This window comes from Gymnoscopelus microlampas (genome assembly GCF_963454915.1).
Source record: "Gymnoscopelus microlampas genome assembly, chromosome: 5".
NCBI lineage: Eukaryota > Metazoa > Chordata > Actinopteri > Myctophiformes > Myctophidae > Gymnoscopelus > Gymnoscopelus microlampas.
In genome coordinates, this window is record NC_139942.1 from 27,460,804 (window position 1) to 27,478,939 (window position 18,136).

Here is an 18,136-nt window from a genome sequence, read left to right on the forward strand (position 1 = left end):
TATCCTGTATGCGTTCTCTCACCTGATTGGATGGAATTGGTATCCTGACCTGAAAAAGTATTTAATGTTTACTGAAGAGCTGGAGAGATGGAGATAGCCCTGTAACTGAACAAACAAATGTTGCTTGTCCTGATAAAAAAATAAATGCTTGTGCTGCCACATCCGGCGGCCTCAGTCTCAGTTGTAGGATAGGGAAAGACATGTGCTGATTGACTGTTTTTTCAAGGTTCACAGCTAATCAGCCCAATTAGACAGGTGAGGCACATTCCATATGTTCCATACAATCCTGCTGCACCAGGAATCACACCTGGGCTGTCTTCATGCAGCCAATACCAAACCACACTCAGCAACCACAAAGTAGTTATTATACTAATTCATGATTAAAAAAAGGTTGTCAGCTAGAGATCAAACATTAAACAAAGCCAGTTTTATTGTACAGTATACTGACAGACCCAAAGACAGATTGTGACTGAAATAATATACTGTAGATACTGAGTACACCTAATTTCGTCTGGATTAAAACAGAACAGGAACAGGGTTAGAGGCACTGACTGTACAATATGTTGGTGTGAGATGCACACTGTGATATGAAAACATTCGAAGCAGCAGTCAAAGCAGGAGGGCTGGCAAGGACAGAGTGCAAACACTGTGAGCTCCTTCGGATGTCCAATTCTTTTGGGAAAATTTCACAACATGATCTTTGATGCTGTCATTCTCAAACAGAGTTTGGAGACAGTCAACAATGTTCAATGAGACACATCTCTCTGAATATTTGGAGTCCACCCCCCAAACACACACACATACAAAAAAATCACACCCAGTGTGAAGTGGGCGGTGTGTGGTCATCACAACATGACTCACTTAAAAAAAACATGAATGTGTTTTTTTAAGTCCATACTGCTATTCATAGGGCTGCACATGTGTCACGTGTTTCGCTAGCCAATCACAGTCCTGAATTTGCAAAGTGTGTCATCACCACTAGCTGTAATGTGATTGGCTGACTTTGCAAAAGTATAGATTTGCGTTGACTGTGGAAGGGTTAGCGTTGTAGACTGCGTTGTAGACTATTGGCCAATCACGGTGCAGGATTGGTCAGTGTCCAAACCTCACTTATAGGGGGCGGTTACACCGCCCCAACAACTGGGTATCCCTCCTTTTCTGCACTTGACAAAAATGAATTTCAGTGACATATGACTGACTGACATAAATAAAGTAAAACACAGCTGAATGTGTGTGTGTGTGTGTGTGTGTGTGTGTGTGTGTAAAGGAAAGGACACAAATATGCTTGTGACAAACATGAAAATAACAGCCATACATTTTTCACGCTCATCCCCTTTAATGAAATGCACAAAGGAGAAAGTCACAGCAGCTGGGCGCAGGAGTAAAGTACCTGCCCATTATCACGGCGTCTAGGGGTTTGAAACCCGGTTTGGCCGACTGTCTATTCGAACATAATTGCCTGTGTTCAAGGGAGGGAAGCCAGGCAGGGAGGGTGATCTTTGTCACGGGCTGGGGCGGCACCTGCCAGTGGAGAATGTTGAACAGGAAGAGTAGGATGGAGGCGCTATGTCCTCCCAGTGGGGGCTCCTCAGTGGCAGGTGAGGTGAGCCAGTAGGGTACAACAGCAGTGCCAAGTGGCAACACAGAAATGTATGGGGAGGAGTTAATTGGCATAACAACAAAATTGAGGAGAAAAAAATGGGGAAAAAATTATTGGCTACAAAAAAAAAAGTCACAGCAGTTCTGTGTCAAACATTTTGCTTTCTCAGCTTTCACAACAACATTTGAGATGAATACCCTGACCAGACTGATAAGTTAACCATGAATACTGTAAAATTGGAGCTTACTTCTATATTGCTCATTGCCATTTGTGACGTTAGCATTCGTTTTTCTCTGCAGACCTTGCAAACTGAATTTCCCCAAGGACTGTGGAGGGCATGTGATGCTATGGTAGAGCATCGTATGGTATAGTATGAATAAATCATTTAATATTCCTCTCCATTCTAGCTTGGTTCATCTCTATTTGTTTCAGACGGACGTAGCCGTTTTTGTTCCTCTACATACCAATGCATACAGAAGGACTGACTTCAGGACAGCCTGTCAGACCACCTACAGCACGGAGGTGCGTCTCTTCTACTCTATATCGTTACAGTTTTCTTCAGGGACTATCAGCCCCTTCACTTCCTCTATTACCCCCCCCCCCCCCACACACACACACACACACACACATACACACCACCTCACCCCATGCCCTACGGCGACATGCGCTCCACAATGGAGAACGGAGTGGTTTGGGAAATGATGGCCATTTATAACTGCCTGACGCCACATCTCAACCCCCCCACACACACGTACACCACTCCACCACCCACCACACACCCACACACCCACCCACCCACACCCACACACACACACACACACACACACACACACACACACACACACACACACACACACACACACACACACACACACACACACACACACACACGCTTTGGTGCTGGGGTGGAGATGAGGAGACTGGAGACAAAGCGAGAGCGCACGCTTCTGCTGGCTAATGTCACACAATTACCTCTTAACCGCACAGACAAGCACTGTGCAAACGCGCCCAAAGTGTGACATCACATCAGAACTGTCACAGGTGATCGAGTCGAGGTACCCGGTGAGCTCGCTCCTGCTCGCTCGTCTGTCTGTCACGCAGATGACTGTGGGATGTGAGTGTGTGTGTGTGTGTACAGTACGTGTGAACATGTGGAACGAGGGAGTGATTTAAATTGATAACTGAATACAAATATACACGTAACAGCGCCGTTGTGCTGTCATCATTCATGGTGCTCAGCCCTCATTCGGTCTGACAGACGAATTACTTCCGTCAGACAGACCTCCCTGGCTTCCCTGCCTTCCTGCATTCTCTGCTGTTTTTGAGAGAGACAGACAGACAGACAGACAGACAGACAGACAGACAGACAGACAGACAGACAGACAGACAGACAGACAGAGGAACAGGGGGAAAGGGAAACAAATTGAGTAAAACGTATAGAAGAGGGAGGTTATTCGGTGTTGTCACATTAATCAGGTTGGTACTGTACCGATATACCCATACTGTACTGCATATAGGCATTTATGGAGATCTGGTTGTCCAGAACCGCTGGTCCGACCAATATGCTCATATATGGGCATATACTGATGACATCAGAGATCTCGTTATATGGGCATAAAAGTGTACTTTAACGGGTACAACGGGTATTGCATAACCGGGTTGGGCATGCATTTCCAACTTGCATCGTTCCCGACTTAAATAGTTCTCTGGCTGGTGCCAGTCTAGTATACTTAAACTCATGCATATGCGAATGTGCATTCCTATGTGTACATTATGCAGGTCTATATTTATTTTGAATGTGCATAAACCTGCATGTCCGTATCTATACAGATGTGCATTGGGTGCTCACAAAATGTGTGTGTGTGTGCATGTGCGCGTGGGAGTGTGTCAGTGCTCAAGCCTGTCACTGTGCTGGATGGGCTGTCACTTTCTTAATTGCCTGAGCGTGACCCCACCCTGCTCTACTCTACCTGGCTAATTACTGTGTCTTTTGGGCCGGGAGATTGAAATGAATCCAACTCCATTCAAGCTTCACTGGCATGAAAAGTGAGGTTAGTGACATTGTCATGGTGCAGTATATTACGGCATGGACTCTCTCAGTTTGTCCTTCTAATGATATTATACGCACACGCACACACGCACGTAAGCAAGCGGGCACGCTCTCTCGCTCTCTCACTCACACACACACACACACACACACACACACACACACACACACACACACACACACACACACACACACACACACACACACACACACACACACACACACACACACACACACACTGTCACAATCTAGCAATAAAGATGTCTGACACGATGTCTGTGTTCTGACCTCTCTTTTGCACTTCTAAATCACTGACAAGCAACATAATTTTTTAAAAGATGTTTTTGGGGCTTTTCTGCTTTTATTGATAGTATAGTAGACTGACAGGAAATGGGGAGAGAGATGGGTAGTGACCCGCAGTGAAGGTCGTTGGGATCGGGAGTCGAACCTGCTACACGCTGTCAGGCTGCATTAGCAGTCTAGGTGCCCGGACCGCTATACCGGCCATCCGGGCCAACATCATATTTTTGTTGTTGTCAAGTGAACACACATGGATTCATGAGGACCACAACACAGCGTTAGGGTGAAGGATTGAGGCCTTTAAGGAACGGCACCATCCAAACATCAGGACTCTGAATCACATACTCATTTATGGCTTTTACTGTCCCTTCCTAAACTTTCCAACCCCTTACTTCCTTGCATGCCAAGGATAGAGAGAGAGATAAAGATAGACAGAGAGAGAGAGGACATGAGCATAGCAGAGATTGAAGGCATGCTAATGACATGCTAATGTGATGCTAATGAGAGGAGGGAGGAGGCAGGGGGCAGGCGGGGGGTAAAGTTTGGTTAGAGAGCGGGCTGGCGAGACAGCGAGCGAATGGGCGACGCTTGGGTGAGCAGTGAGTAGGTTACCCACGATGCCATGCTGAGCGGGGGAACATTTAGCGACGGAAAGAGGGCGAGAGATGGAGAGAAGGAGAGAGACGGGGACAAGGAGAAAAGGCCCTGTGGGCTAATGAATGCTGATTGATTCCCAAATTACATTTCACAACTTTGCAGTTCTTTCTTTTATTCTCTCATACAGGTCCATCTCAGGCTACCATTCATCTTCATGTTAATTCGGTTGTGTTTCTTTCCCATAAACTGACTTTGCAGCCCATACAGGTCTATGGCTTTTGCAGCCAACAGTAGCAAAGTGAGACATACTTTAGGAATGATCACTGAGTATCTTTAAGTTTGTGATTCCATACCCTTTACTCTGATGTTATGCTGCTCAAATTCAATACGTTCTTTTCTTTTTTTCTTTAAACAAACATAGACTGGCTTGCATGAAAATTACTCAAAATGTATAAACCAAGAACTTTTAAAACATCAAAATCTAGATATATTTCAATCTCGCACGACCACATCTCGCATTAATCTAGTTATGAACTGATTATTAGGGTCAACATTGCTTTTCTTCAGCAGAGGCCTGACAGTAGCTGTTTTGGGGCTGATTTATAATATTCATTGCTGATATTGAAATGGTTTGAAAAAGTCAGTTGGTATTGGATCAAGAAGACAATTTGAAGATTTCAGGAGTGGCATTATTTTGTTTAGTGTGTTCAAATCAACAGCTGAAAAATTAAACATGCTGCTGTTTGCGCCACAATGCGGGGAAACAGTAGCCAGTCTCTGAGTTGCAGTGTTCTCTATGTTATCTCTGATAACCTTAATTTTATTAATAAAGATAGCCCTCATCAGAGAATAGGAGTTCAGATGAGATGTGAGAGGGGTTAATCAGTTTATCAGTGGTTGAAAAGCCGAATATTTGATTATCAATCATTCTTGAGAAATCAGATCTCCTTGCTAGCATTTAATTATAAAACCTTTTTAAACAATTTGTATGAATATCCTGACGCACTGTCAGGATATTTCCATATATATATATATCTATTTATATTCTGCTCTTCTACATTTTCTTGTTAATTCGTGTTAGAATTAACTACTGTTCTAAATTTAGAATTTGTATTCCTCCAGGGGGATCAAAAGTCTTGGTATTAAGTGGGACAACAGTGTTAATACAGAATTGTGTCGCAGAAGTTCAATTCTACTAGAATTTCAAGTTGGTGGAATGAGAGGGAGGGAGATACAGCATAAGATCCATGAATGCAGCAGCAGAATCATCAGTAAGATAACGCTACAGTAGGTGACCATCCTCTTATCAGTACTTACATTGGTACAGAATGACATTTCAAAGAAGACACAATAATGGTCAGACATTGTTACATCAGAATGTATGTGTAATGATTTGATTAGTTTATGAGTGAGGTCACACACACATGCTGTCAAGTGTCAATACAATCAAAGCAGTTTAGTAGTCTTGTCACATCAACAGTTTTAGGATCTGTGGGTATGTCCACATGAAAATTGGAATCTCCAGTGATTAAAACAATGTCTAGTCAGTAAAAATTCTGGATAGCAAATCCAGGAGCCCATCATGTGCTGAGTCTTGGGTGACAGATAACTAGTATGAAAACAAACTGGTTGCCCTTCAAATGCATATCACGGTATTCAAATGATGTAAATTCCCCAAGAGAAAATGTGTGTGAGATACAGACAGGCGACTCTGCTGTTTCTCTTATTCCTTCTGGGACCAATAAAGAGTATAGGCACACCATTACTGTCCAGCCATGTCTCTGTTAGAAAGAGAAAGTTCATGGTCCACAATTAGCTGTCTCATTAAAAAAATACTTATTGGTCAATGACCTGACATTAAATGTCAGGAGCTGGTTGCTCAGTATTCAAATGGCAGTTCACAGTTATTAGGTTCTGTTTATTATTAGTGCATAACTCTGACTAGGATGGCCATGTCATTGGCTAATTCAAATGGCAGGAATGTCCTGAAATGTGGCATGGTTGTATGCATATCAATGCAGTTACTGCACTGAACTTGCTATTATTGCCAACGACTTCCCAAAATATATGTGGTTAGTTAGAAGTTTGGGGAGGCCATTGGATTCCACTCAGCGGAGCTTGAGATAGGTGATCCAATATGCTTAATATATTTGCCAAAGTAATGTTATCGTTGGGTTTTAATGCATTCCAAAATGTGGATTGATTTGAAAACTCTAGAGGTAAATAATCCCTGGAAAAAGGCTGATTTATGAAATGCTAAACACCCTTACATTTGCCCAATATTGCCTCAATTATTCAGGTAAGTTCAGTAACATTTTAATAACCATTAATTAGAAAATGGTCTACGTTTATGTACTACATATAAATAGACAATGAAGCAGCCTATGGCCACAGGAATGGATCTTGAATTAATTCTGTGAAATGTCTGGTTATGTTTATCCAAGTTTGTCTAAGGAGGTTTGTTTGACAGTGAGTTTGAAATATTTTGTCAACAACAGAGATAATGTGGCAAATGTGTCATTTGCCAGGTTGTCCTGCACCATTGAGATTTCATCTGCATAAAACAAGTGTATTCAGTATCAGTATAGGTTTCTGATTCCACATGCTGTTATCCAATTAAATGAGTAATAATATGATTATTATAATTAGATTTTTAATATGTTCTGTTATGTTATCTTCTGTCTTAAGGTTGTGTGTAGTCTAATACTGAAGAAAAAAGGCACATTTCCAAGTGAACGATGAACAAGAAGTTCATCTTTCTTCAATTTACTTTACCTTACCTTGAACGGCATCAAGATAGACTCACACAACTACTTATTAGACTATAACAGAGAAGAGATACACATTCTCATTACACCTTTTCTTCATTCTGCTACTCCTATCAGTCTAAGATGGGAGCCCTGCACAGTAAAATTATCTAAAATTTTAATACTTTTTGTGTATAAGGAACAAGGGAGAGGAGCGTGTTTGTAAAACCATGGGGTTTTCTAAGGTAAATATGTCAGATGCATCCACACATGGATAATGTAGATGTGCATGTGCACGTGAACACACACACACACATAGACATGCCCAAGCACGCACACTCAAGGTATTTGAGAGAGGAAGGGTGTGGTAATAGTGTCACTGTTATCATCAGCACAGCAGCGATACTGCTGAAGTGAAGGTGAGATAGAATAGCTCTGAATAGCAGACGGGCTCGGGAGGGGCGAATGGCAATAATAAAAAAAAAGAATCTGAGATACGACTCGATTTCTTTTGAACAAAATATTAATGATCTTTCATTTGGGTCTCATCACAGATGCGGCCGGGGGAAAATTGCATTCTGCGCCACAGAAACCCGCGAAGACAGCAGACTCGATGATAGCCAATAGGTGTTTGGGAAAGAGAGGAGACAGCATGAGAGAGAGAGAGAGAGAGAGAGAGAGAGAGAGAGAGAGAGAGAGAGAGAGAGAGAGAGAGAGAGAGAGAGAGAGAGAGGGCGAGGGGGGGAGAGGGGGGGGGGACAGGGAGTGAGAGAGATTGAGGGAGAAAAAGCGTAAAGACAAAGAGAAAGAGAGACGACAAATTCCCATGATGGGTAGTGGTGATGGTGCCAGGAGAGAATGAGAGAGAGAGAGAGCGAGAGAGAGACAGAGAGAGACACACACAGAGAGAGAGAGAGAGAGAGGGGGATTGGAAATTGAAATTTATGACATTGAAAATGACTGTGACGGAGACAGAGCCCAGGTCTTCACGTACGCTCTCCTCCCCTCCTTGGCAGCAGTCAACCTTGCAATGAGGGCAGCTCAAACAAAAATAGGCTGTTGGGTAGTGGGGTGGGGGGTGGTGGGGCATACGCCGGATGGGTATATGAGAAAGAAAGAGAGAGAGAGAGAGAGAGAGAGAGAGAGAGAGAGAGAGAGAGAGAGAGAGAGAGAGAGAGAGAGAGATAGCGAGAGAACGAGAGAACGAGAGAATCTAAGAGGAAAGGATGGGGGGGAGAAAAGGGAGAGAGGGGTGCAAGGTATAGAGGGATGGCGGTATAGACGGGTGCGAGGGGGGACATTAAAACGGAGATGGAGACGGAGATGATGATGATGATGATGATGTCCTCGGTGAGCGATGTAAATCGCGGCAGCCACATAGTCAACAGATACAGTTGGCTGGCTGCGCAGGGCGCCACGGCCCACCATGGCACTGACAAATGGAATATTTTCGGAGGACTTAATCAGAGGAAAATGGGCTTTCATCTGCTCGCCTCCCTGCTCCACCGCTCGAACAGAGAGAAATGATTGCCTGTCCTTCATTCTCCCTCTCTGTCTGTCCCTCTCTCTCTCTCGCTCTCTGTTGCCCCCACTCTCTCTCTATCTCTCTCCCCTTTCTCTCGCTCTCTCGCAGTCATTGAACGTAACCACTGAACCCTGCGAAGGTTACAAAAAGGAAGTTTATCAGTGGTGTTTTACAAGAGGATGCACTGTGGGGACACTGACACACACACACACACACACACACACACACACACACACACACACACACACACACACACACACACACACACACACACACAAAATTTGAGAAAGAAAATATTTTGGATGGTTTAACGCATGCTTACGCATATAAAGAGCAAACAATAGATTATATCCAAAGAGAAAGAGTCAGATTAAACAGCTCATATACAAGCCACATATAATAACTAATACTGTACATTAAACGCACACATACAATCTCTGTTGTGTTAGTGTGCTGAGCACAGGTTAGAGTGCCGCAGGTGACCAGAGACTGCTGGATAAACACTAATAAATCTTCCTACTCACCCCAGCAATCAGTCATCTATCAGCTACACACACCGACAGGCAGGGGAATATGTAGGGAGTGTGTGTATGGTCATTTATTTCCACCCTTGTGAGGACACCATCTGAGGACTTAGGATAGAAAGACGAGGAAAATCCTAGTAATTTAACAGGGGGTTTTGGGGTTTATGGCTTTAGAATTAGGCTTGGTTAGGCTTATATGGTTACAGTTAAGGGCAGACAAGGTGAAGGTTAAGGACATTGGGCTTTGGGGATTAGTGTGGTCAAGGAAAACAAATGGAGAGTCCTCACAGGTACACAACAAAAATGTTTGCACGTGTGTCTGTGCATGTGCATGTGTGTGCACAAAAGCATATTGTGCCATGCCGCAGACTGTAGTACTGTATATAGGTTTACCAATCCCTCCTCCTGCTACGATTTCAGACATAACCTCTCGTCCACTCAATAAAACCTATTATGTGTCATGAAGGCCTCATTTCCTACAGTTGTATTTGATGTACTATCCCGGCTGCTCCGTCCCAGGCCCGCGATAACGGCAGAGAGGCCTCTACCGCACAGACAACAATGACATGATCTATTTCTCTTGTGATGAATGAACCAATCTGCCGCCCTGTTGCCCTGTCCGCCTAATTTGTTATGATTTGACACCATCTAGGCTCAGCTTCAGGATGAACTTGTTGCTGGCAGAGTACACCAGCAGCTAAGTGGGATGAGAACTTAAGGATGGGCCACCCCACCCCGGTCCATACCACTCCCGGATCCATAGCTCCCACCCGGGTCCATTGCCCACAACCATACTTGGACCCTCAACCCCTAATTAGTATTTATCTAATTGTGCCAGACACATCATGTTTGTCTTTTGCCCTGGATTAAATTCTGGTATTATTTAGCCAGCTTCCAATTTAACAATAATTTGATACATTTTCTAGCACATCGAAGCACATTCCCTTCCAGCGATATGCAGTGATGTTTTGGGGAATGCTAACAACAGCCTACAGCTGTGAAGCTCTGTGTGATAATGTTAATATGATGTCTAATCATGCTTCATGTGGTGTTTTCCTTTTTTGTCATTATTTGTCATTAATTACAATTATTTCTTATATTGTCATGACTCATGGCACAACATTTTATCATTAAGCATATTTAGTCAGCAGGCCTACATTTGTGATGTGATTAACACTGCCCTAAACCAACTCAACCTACTTCCACAGTCATCAACCACTCCTAAAAAAATCTAACAAAAACAATTACCCTGCGTGCAATGCACACAGGTTGCACGCACTATGTCTGTTTAAAAAGTGAAAACTCACAAAAGGTAATCCATGGTCATTCTGGTCTACTTTTACCGTTACCTGCCATGAGCAAGTTGAATCATATATTGTATGATTTTCTAGAGCAGATTAAAGGTAAAGGGAACAGGAAGTAGCCATGTGGCCTCCAGGGTGAAAACAGGGCAGTGGACCACAGCAGAGCTGGTAGGGCAACAGTGGAATTTGTCACCCTTTGCAGCGGATCAATGATAATTACCCAGTTGACATGAGTACAGTTATAACTTTACAGGATCAGGGAGAGAGGGAGAAAGGGGAGATGGGTGGGGTGGGGTTGGGGGGGAATGCTGAGTACTGAGCTGATCGATACTGTGTGAGATATGGCTCCAACCAGCCACTAGGTCTTGCCTTATAGTGGCTCAACAAGCTATTACTGCCTCCCTTCACAGGGCAGCCTGCTACACGATAAGCGCTGGCAGCATTGCAGTTCATGGATTTGTCTGTTTGTTTGTTAACTTGCTAATTTTCAGAGTTGGCTGAAAGGATCAAAAAGCAAACAAACAAAAAGCCCTATCAACTTCAGCTTTATCAGACTAGTAACATTCACAATAAAATATTGTTGTTGTGTTAATTTAACCTCTTTAAATAAAGAGGTACAAAGCATATACGTTAAATAGCAGGCTATGCCATAGAAAGGCATGAGAATAAATGTACGAAGAAAGAAAGAAAAAAAAAAGTGAATAGATCGGCACAGAGAACAGAGACAGCCAGAGATCCACTGGGTGTATGGTCAGCCCCTGTCTCATAGACAGGGTTGTAGAATGTAAGAGGATGACTTGCCCTAGGCAAACCATCCTCATCTCCACACCTGTCCACTGGGATCTATCCTCACTCTCTCCATTTCACACTCAAATTTACACACACACACACACACACACACACACACACACACACACACACACACACACACACACACACACACACACACACACACACACACACACACACACACACACACACGCACACACACACGCACACACACACACACGCACACACACACGCGCGCACAGAAAGGAGCAAGAGGTTCATAACTAGGCTGATGACAGGGTCTCCTCTCCCGTCTCCTGGCCAAGGATTTGGATTGTTGGGAGTGAATGTGAATCCGGGGTTTTGGAGAGGAGCCCCGTTATAGCCGCAGCTGGAAGCCTTTCCTCTGTGGAGAATGGAGAGCGGAGGAACCGATGGCCTAGATATGCATTTTGAAATTGTCTGTTTAAATGAAAATTGATGGAACTTGGCTGTATAACCAATATCTCATCGCAGCAGTGGCCCATATTCTGGAGAGCAGCAGATGGCACTGGTGAATCGGCACAAAATAGTAGTCTATTGGTGTGTTTATACAACGTTATAGTGGATAATGTTGCAGAAACATGGCCTAGGTCAGTGTTTGTCATTGTCAACCATGTCAGTATAGTCTTTCGAGACAGACTGTTGGCTCACACAATTTCCAAATGTTTCTGCCAAACAGCATTGAAAATTCTAAGAGTATAACTCAGGTTTCAGGTAGCTTGCTGCTTAGCAAAATGGAAAAAATATATTTTTAAAATATATTTTAAAGAACGGAAATGACAAACAGATGACAGCCTTCAGGAGGCGTGGTTACAGGCTCTCTTTGTGGAAGAGTTGTCTGGCTTGAGAGACTAACGCCAGAAAATATTACATTGACGTTTTTCCTCACCTGACTCAGGTTCTAATTATTAAGGACATACAGTAGGACGCTTTATTTAATTGTAAAGCTCTTTGAGTCTGTAACTGTGATTTACAAATACATAAATAAGGGGGGGGGGGGCAGGTGGAACCATGCAGTCTGTTTGTTAATCAATCAAACAATGAATCAAACAATTTTGATTGAGAAATAAGAAGCAGCATAAACACTGCTAAGTGGCAAATTCACCTGTCTCCAATGGATAAAAAGATTGTTAAAAAGTTAAAAAGTTAAGATAAGTTAAAAAGATGTTTCTCACTTCCCTGAACCTGGATAACTTTTTCAGCCATAAACATTAGAACAGTAGAAAGGAGTGTGCACGTGTGCAGTGTGTAGGCCTACTCAATGTGATAAATGCAGTGTAACAAAATTATACAGAACATGAAAAGAGAAGGCCAAGTGGACATGTGTGCCAAATGTCATGAAATTCCCTCAATGTGTTCCTGAGACAGGTAAAAAATGTTGGGTCATACAGTACCTACTGTACATATGACACGTACAAATGGACGGACAGGCGGATAACCTGGAAACATAATGCCTGACACCAGCAAAGGCATATTTTTTTTAATATCCTAATAAGTATCCTATTTACCCACACAATAACCCAGAGACGGGGAGAGAGAGCCTATTTTACCCACACAATAACCCAGCCAATGCTGGGTACTGAAACATGAACACGCTGGTTGTGAGACGTTGTTAGTGCAATAACCGCAACAATGCTGGGCAAGCTGATAACGCAGCGCTTCTGCTTGTACAATATAATGGGGGGTCAAAGGGGAGATGTTCGGACTTCACTCAAAATGTTTCAGTAGACTTCTAACAATCCAGAATGTCCCCCTTTCACCACTGATGACTTGCCTTCCTGAAGCATTGCTTTAATTATTGATGATTTTCAATAAACTGATTTGGTGTGACCTTCCCACCCGCCATCACACCATCTCTCTCTCGCACGCACGCACGCGTGTGTGTGTGTGTGTGTGTGTGCACACGTGCACAATTTGTGTGCACTACTGCCTTTCCCTGGAGGAGTAGTACACGAGGATACACACGTGGTCACACCTCAGTCTATCTGTCCCCTCCATCTACTAATCTATAGCAGACAAATGAGGCTGCACTGACGGAGTGGGGCAGGAAGAGAAAAGATTGACTGGGAGGGGAGGGGGGCTAATTAGCAGAGACTCATTAGGAGTCTTTAAGAGGCTGTGATTAGGGATGTTTGTTCACACAGCAGCTCACTGCTGGGCCTAATGACTGGGACTGATCACAAGCCAGTTTAGCCCACAGGGTGATTGGGGGGCGGGTGGGAGAGCTGAAGAGTGGTAAAAACTATAGATGGGTGTCTCTATGTGCGTGTGTGTTTCAGTCATTTGTCTGCCACTGACTGATAATACAGACAGAAAAATTGTCTATAAAGGTTGATTTCACACATGCAGCACACCTCAGGCCTGGGACATTTTAACAATGGAATGGCAGTAGTGCATGCCAAGAGTACACACACGCACGCACACATGCACACACACACAAATCCTCCTCTGTTTCTTGTCCAGTCGATTAGAGGCATCTACTGCTCTCCCTTAAGGCTCAAGCCCATTTCAATAATCACCGCATCCCCCGCCCTCTAGAAGTTTACTACTGAGCCCGAGCTCTCTGCTTTATAAGCTCCAAACCCCTTCACTTAAATCTGATAAGAGTCCCGGCGCAATTGTTAGGCGATTTCCCCCCTTCGCAAGTCTGTCCATGATCCCGCATTTCCCTGAGTCCCTCTCGCTCCACTTCCCGAACTGGCACGGATTGTCTGGAATAAACTCCAATCCCCTTTAAAAAATAAAAAATTAAATAGAGTGGGTGAAGAAAGGGTATGGGGTAGAAGAGAGGGTGGGGGTGGAGGGGATGGTGCAGTAAAAGCCAAGATGATCAGAGGATGTGCATGGAGGCCAATGCAGTGGATCTCTGTGATGGAGGAGACACTACAACTTATGCCTAATTTGTACTCCATCGTACGACGGTGTTGCGTGACAAATATATCCAACCTACAAGCCCTTACAGCTCCGAGCTACAAGCTCTTACAAATATCCGACCTTGTGAGCTTGTAGGTCAGATATCTTTAGCGCAAAACACCATTGTACGGCAAAATATAATTTCGACTTCAGTCCCTCCATCCTCATCTCTCTCTGCATCACTTCCCTCTCTCTCTACTTCCACACTCTTTCACCTGTGCCCATATTTCTTATCTCTGTGACCCCCCCCCCCCCCCCCCCCCACCTTCCCCCCAGGATGGCAGCGGGACAGGAACACTCGTTTTGTTTCAGTCTGCCCTGTGGTACCTTGCACATGTATGTGCAAGGTATTACAACAACTGCATGCCAGGCGTGCCAATGCAAGGCATCACGTATCGATGAGTCCGCCGTCTGAGGTTAACCAAAACAAGCGCTCCTTCCCCCCGTCTCTGCCAATTACAGGGCATCTGAGCTCAAGGTGTCCCCCTGCCATCCTAGGATAAACAATACTGCCAGCTCTCTGTCCTTTCATCCATCCATCATGACTTGTTTCATGGGTTTCTTCCTGTTCCAGCCCTCACCACTGGGTAGCGCTGTGGCAGTATGGCTAATACTGTGGCGTTGGAGGAGGTGAGTGATGGGGGGACTGGGGCTTATCCATTTGTTTGTTATCTCTATCCAGGATTTGCGAGAGATACAAAGCTGATTAGACAACAAAAGCATATGGGAAAGATAAAGGAGTCAAAGGACACTTTGGTAATGGGTTCTGACAGCCCCTCTGTCCCTCTGGCACGGCTGAGGACTCATCTCCCTTTTTCTCTTTGCACGCTAAAGACAGTTTGTTGTTCTTTTTGCAACTGTTCAAAAGGAGGGGGGGAGGGAAGAATCCAGGAAGCTTTAGTAGTAGGAGTAGTTAAGTATCACTAGCAAGTAGGGATGGGCGATATTACTTCAAATTAATATCACATTTGCCTTGATTAAAATTAATGAAGGCTGTTTTTTTTAAATAGTGAAACTAGCCTACTCCTACTAAATTTATACATGTAAAGTACAATAATTTCATGGCCTGCAATGTTGCAACAGCTGTATTGTAAGCTAACATATGACAATAAAAAAACTCTTGCCAACTTATAAGTCATTCAGGATAAGAGTGTCTGCTAAATTGTAAATTTATGTAATTGCCTATTTGTAAATTGTATATTTGATCCTCTAGGTCCTAGTCTAGGATCATATGAAGCTTATTGTAGAGTTGCACTTAGTGTGTTAATTGAACTCTGATGAGTGTAGAAATGTGTTTTTTCACTCTCTGAGTTAACTAACAACTTGCTGTGTGTCAGCTAATAGTCTAAACATACAATATTATCAAATGTAGGCCAACAATAGATAAGGGATAGAATCATTAACAAACCATTTTTTTACTGTGTCATATAGACCCAATTTTTGATTATAAAGCCCTTCCCTCTAGCATTATACAATTATGATCAGAACCACAAGGTTTAAGTGTGAACTATTGTATATTTGCGCATTCACTTTGGATCATTTGTTCTCTACCCCATCCACTGGAGACAAACAGCAACTGAAGAAATATCACAGGTTCAACTAAGTTGCTGTTGATTAGAGTAGACAAAGTGATAAGTGGTTCTTAAATTGGATTCTAATAGGGACTTGGATTTTGTCAGGGAGTCAGGAGGACCCAAAATATTAACCACCCTTTTCTGGGCATTTCATAATAGGCGAACATTCAGTGAAGATAGGCGAACATTTTGTTGAAATAGCAGATCTACAAGCTCCGAACGTGACGTGTTGTGAGCTTGTAGATTAGTCCATTTCCTACAGTGAAAATTGGTGTCTAGGGAAAAACGAAAGGACTAAGTATAGACCCCTGGGTGACCCCGGTCAACAAAGTATATAAGATTTAAGTGGTTAAAACATATTCATCAAAAACACGTACATAAGTACATATCAGAAGTGGGTGCATATGAGTGCGTGCACGCGTGTGTGCGTTTAATCAGTGGATGGGGGATGAGTTCATAGATGGATGGATAAACAGAAAAATTAACAGGAAGACAGAGACATCATTAATCCCAGTTTATAGTGTACAGTCCATTGTCAAGCGGCTCTCATTACGTAACCACTTAAGCCCTATAAAAAAATATATAGCTGATGTTTTTCCAAATTCTCTGAAAATGCATGATAATCTTTAAAAGTTTTGAAATTGCGCCTATAATGACATGCCCAGAATAGGGATGCCAGGGTGAAAGTGGCAAAGCTTTGATGGGACACATTGACCAGTGTGGCACCAAAGACCTAAATCATAGTGAACTTCTTTGGCTCTTTTGCTGAAGTGTTGCACAAACAGATGAATCCCATCTTCCATCAACTTCTGTATGTACGCGCAAAAACATGAATTCCTGTTAGCTTTTTGTTTACACAGGCAAATAATGTAAACCAGCAAAATTAACAGTTTTAGAGCATATCTAGAACCCTGTATTCATTCCATTATATTAATGATGACATTAGCTCAGGAACTTATTTGGTGTAATTGAATTTAGAGTTTAAACAATGCTTGTAAAATGATCATAATTAATAGATACATAGAGTGTGTTATTTCATACAAGAGTATGAAACACACACACACACACACACACACACACACACACACACACACACACACACACACACACACACACACACACACACACACACACACACACACACGCATGCTCACACAGAACACACTTAAAGTATTTTAAATAACAAGTATACAGCTTCAATAACCCAACTATTCTGAATTAACCTCCCCCACCCCACCATCCTGCTTGTGGCTGTTTATGAATACAAATTGAATTTCCACGGCTACCTTGTAGCAGTCACGGCTCATTTGATTTATTCCTTAATGAATATTTCCCCTTTCAACTCAGGAGACGGGGAAAACATTTCCACACTAAATGGGAGCCAGCGTTTTATTGTAGCCCATTCTTGCCTGTATCTAGAAGTGTATTATGCTTATGATTGTGCTGTTGTTGTTGCTTTAGGTTGGACACGCGCATTCCATTTCGTAAAGACACGTTTGACATACTAGAAAGGATGGCTGAACAAGCTATCCGAATTTTCTATGGGTACGTCAATAAAAGAAACCGAGATGGAGGTATGTAACAGGAACATAGCATAAGTTCTTCACAGTAATAGCCTTAGTCAACAGTTTGTTTAGCTTGATTATTCCAGCTTTAAGACACCAGTGAGAGATTTCCTCTCAGTGAACGAAGTGAAATGTCATCTGAAGATGGGTTGGAGACAGATAAAGAGATCTACGTATCGCTCTCAGCGACTAAAGCCTCTAATTTGACTGACCAGAGTTACAAAGATGCTGGAACCAACATTGCTCAGCGACTAACAGTAGACAGATACCAGGCTGGCACCATTTACCTGCTAATGTCGTGCAGATAATGGGCAATTGACCACAGGGCTGTTTAATAATGCAGTTGCCTGTTTGGGGCCACAAGAAGTATTTAAATAGTATTGATAGGCTAAGCTGCCAAGGTGTAGAATGTATGCAATCACAATTACCCCTCTGTATTGATCAAAGAATGGGCTTAAAGTAGAATAGCTCAGAGTTTCATGGAGAGGAGGGGAAAACACAATGAAATGGAGTGATGGTGGTGTGGCAGGAGAAGAAGGTGACTGTTTGGATGAGGATAGATAGATAGAGTGAGAGAGAGAGAGAGAAACAGAGAGAGAGATGAGGGAAGAGAAAAAGCAAGGAGAAATA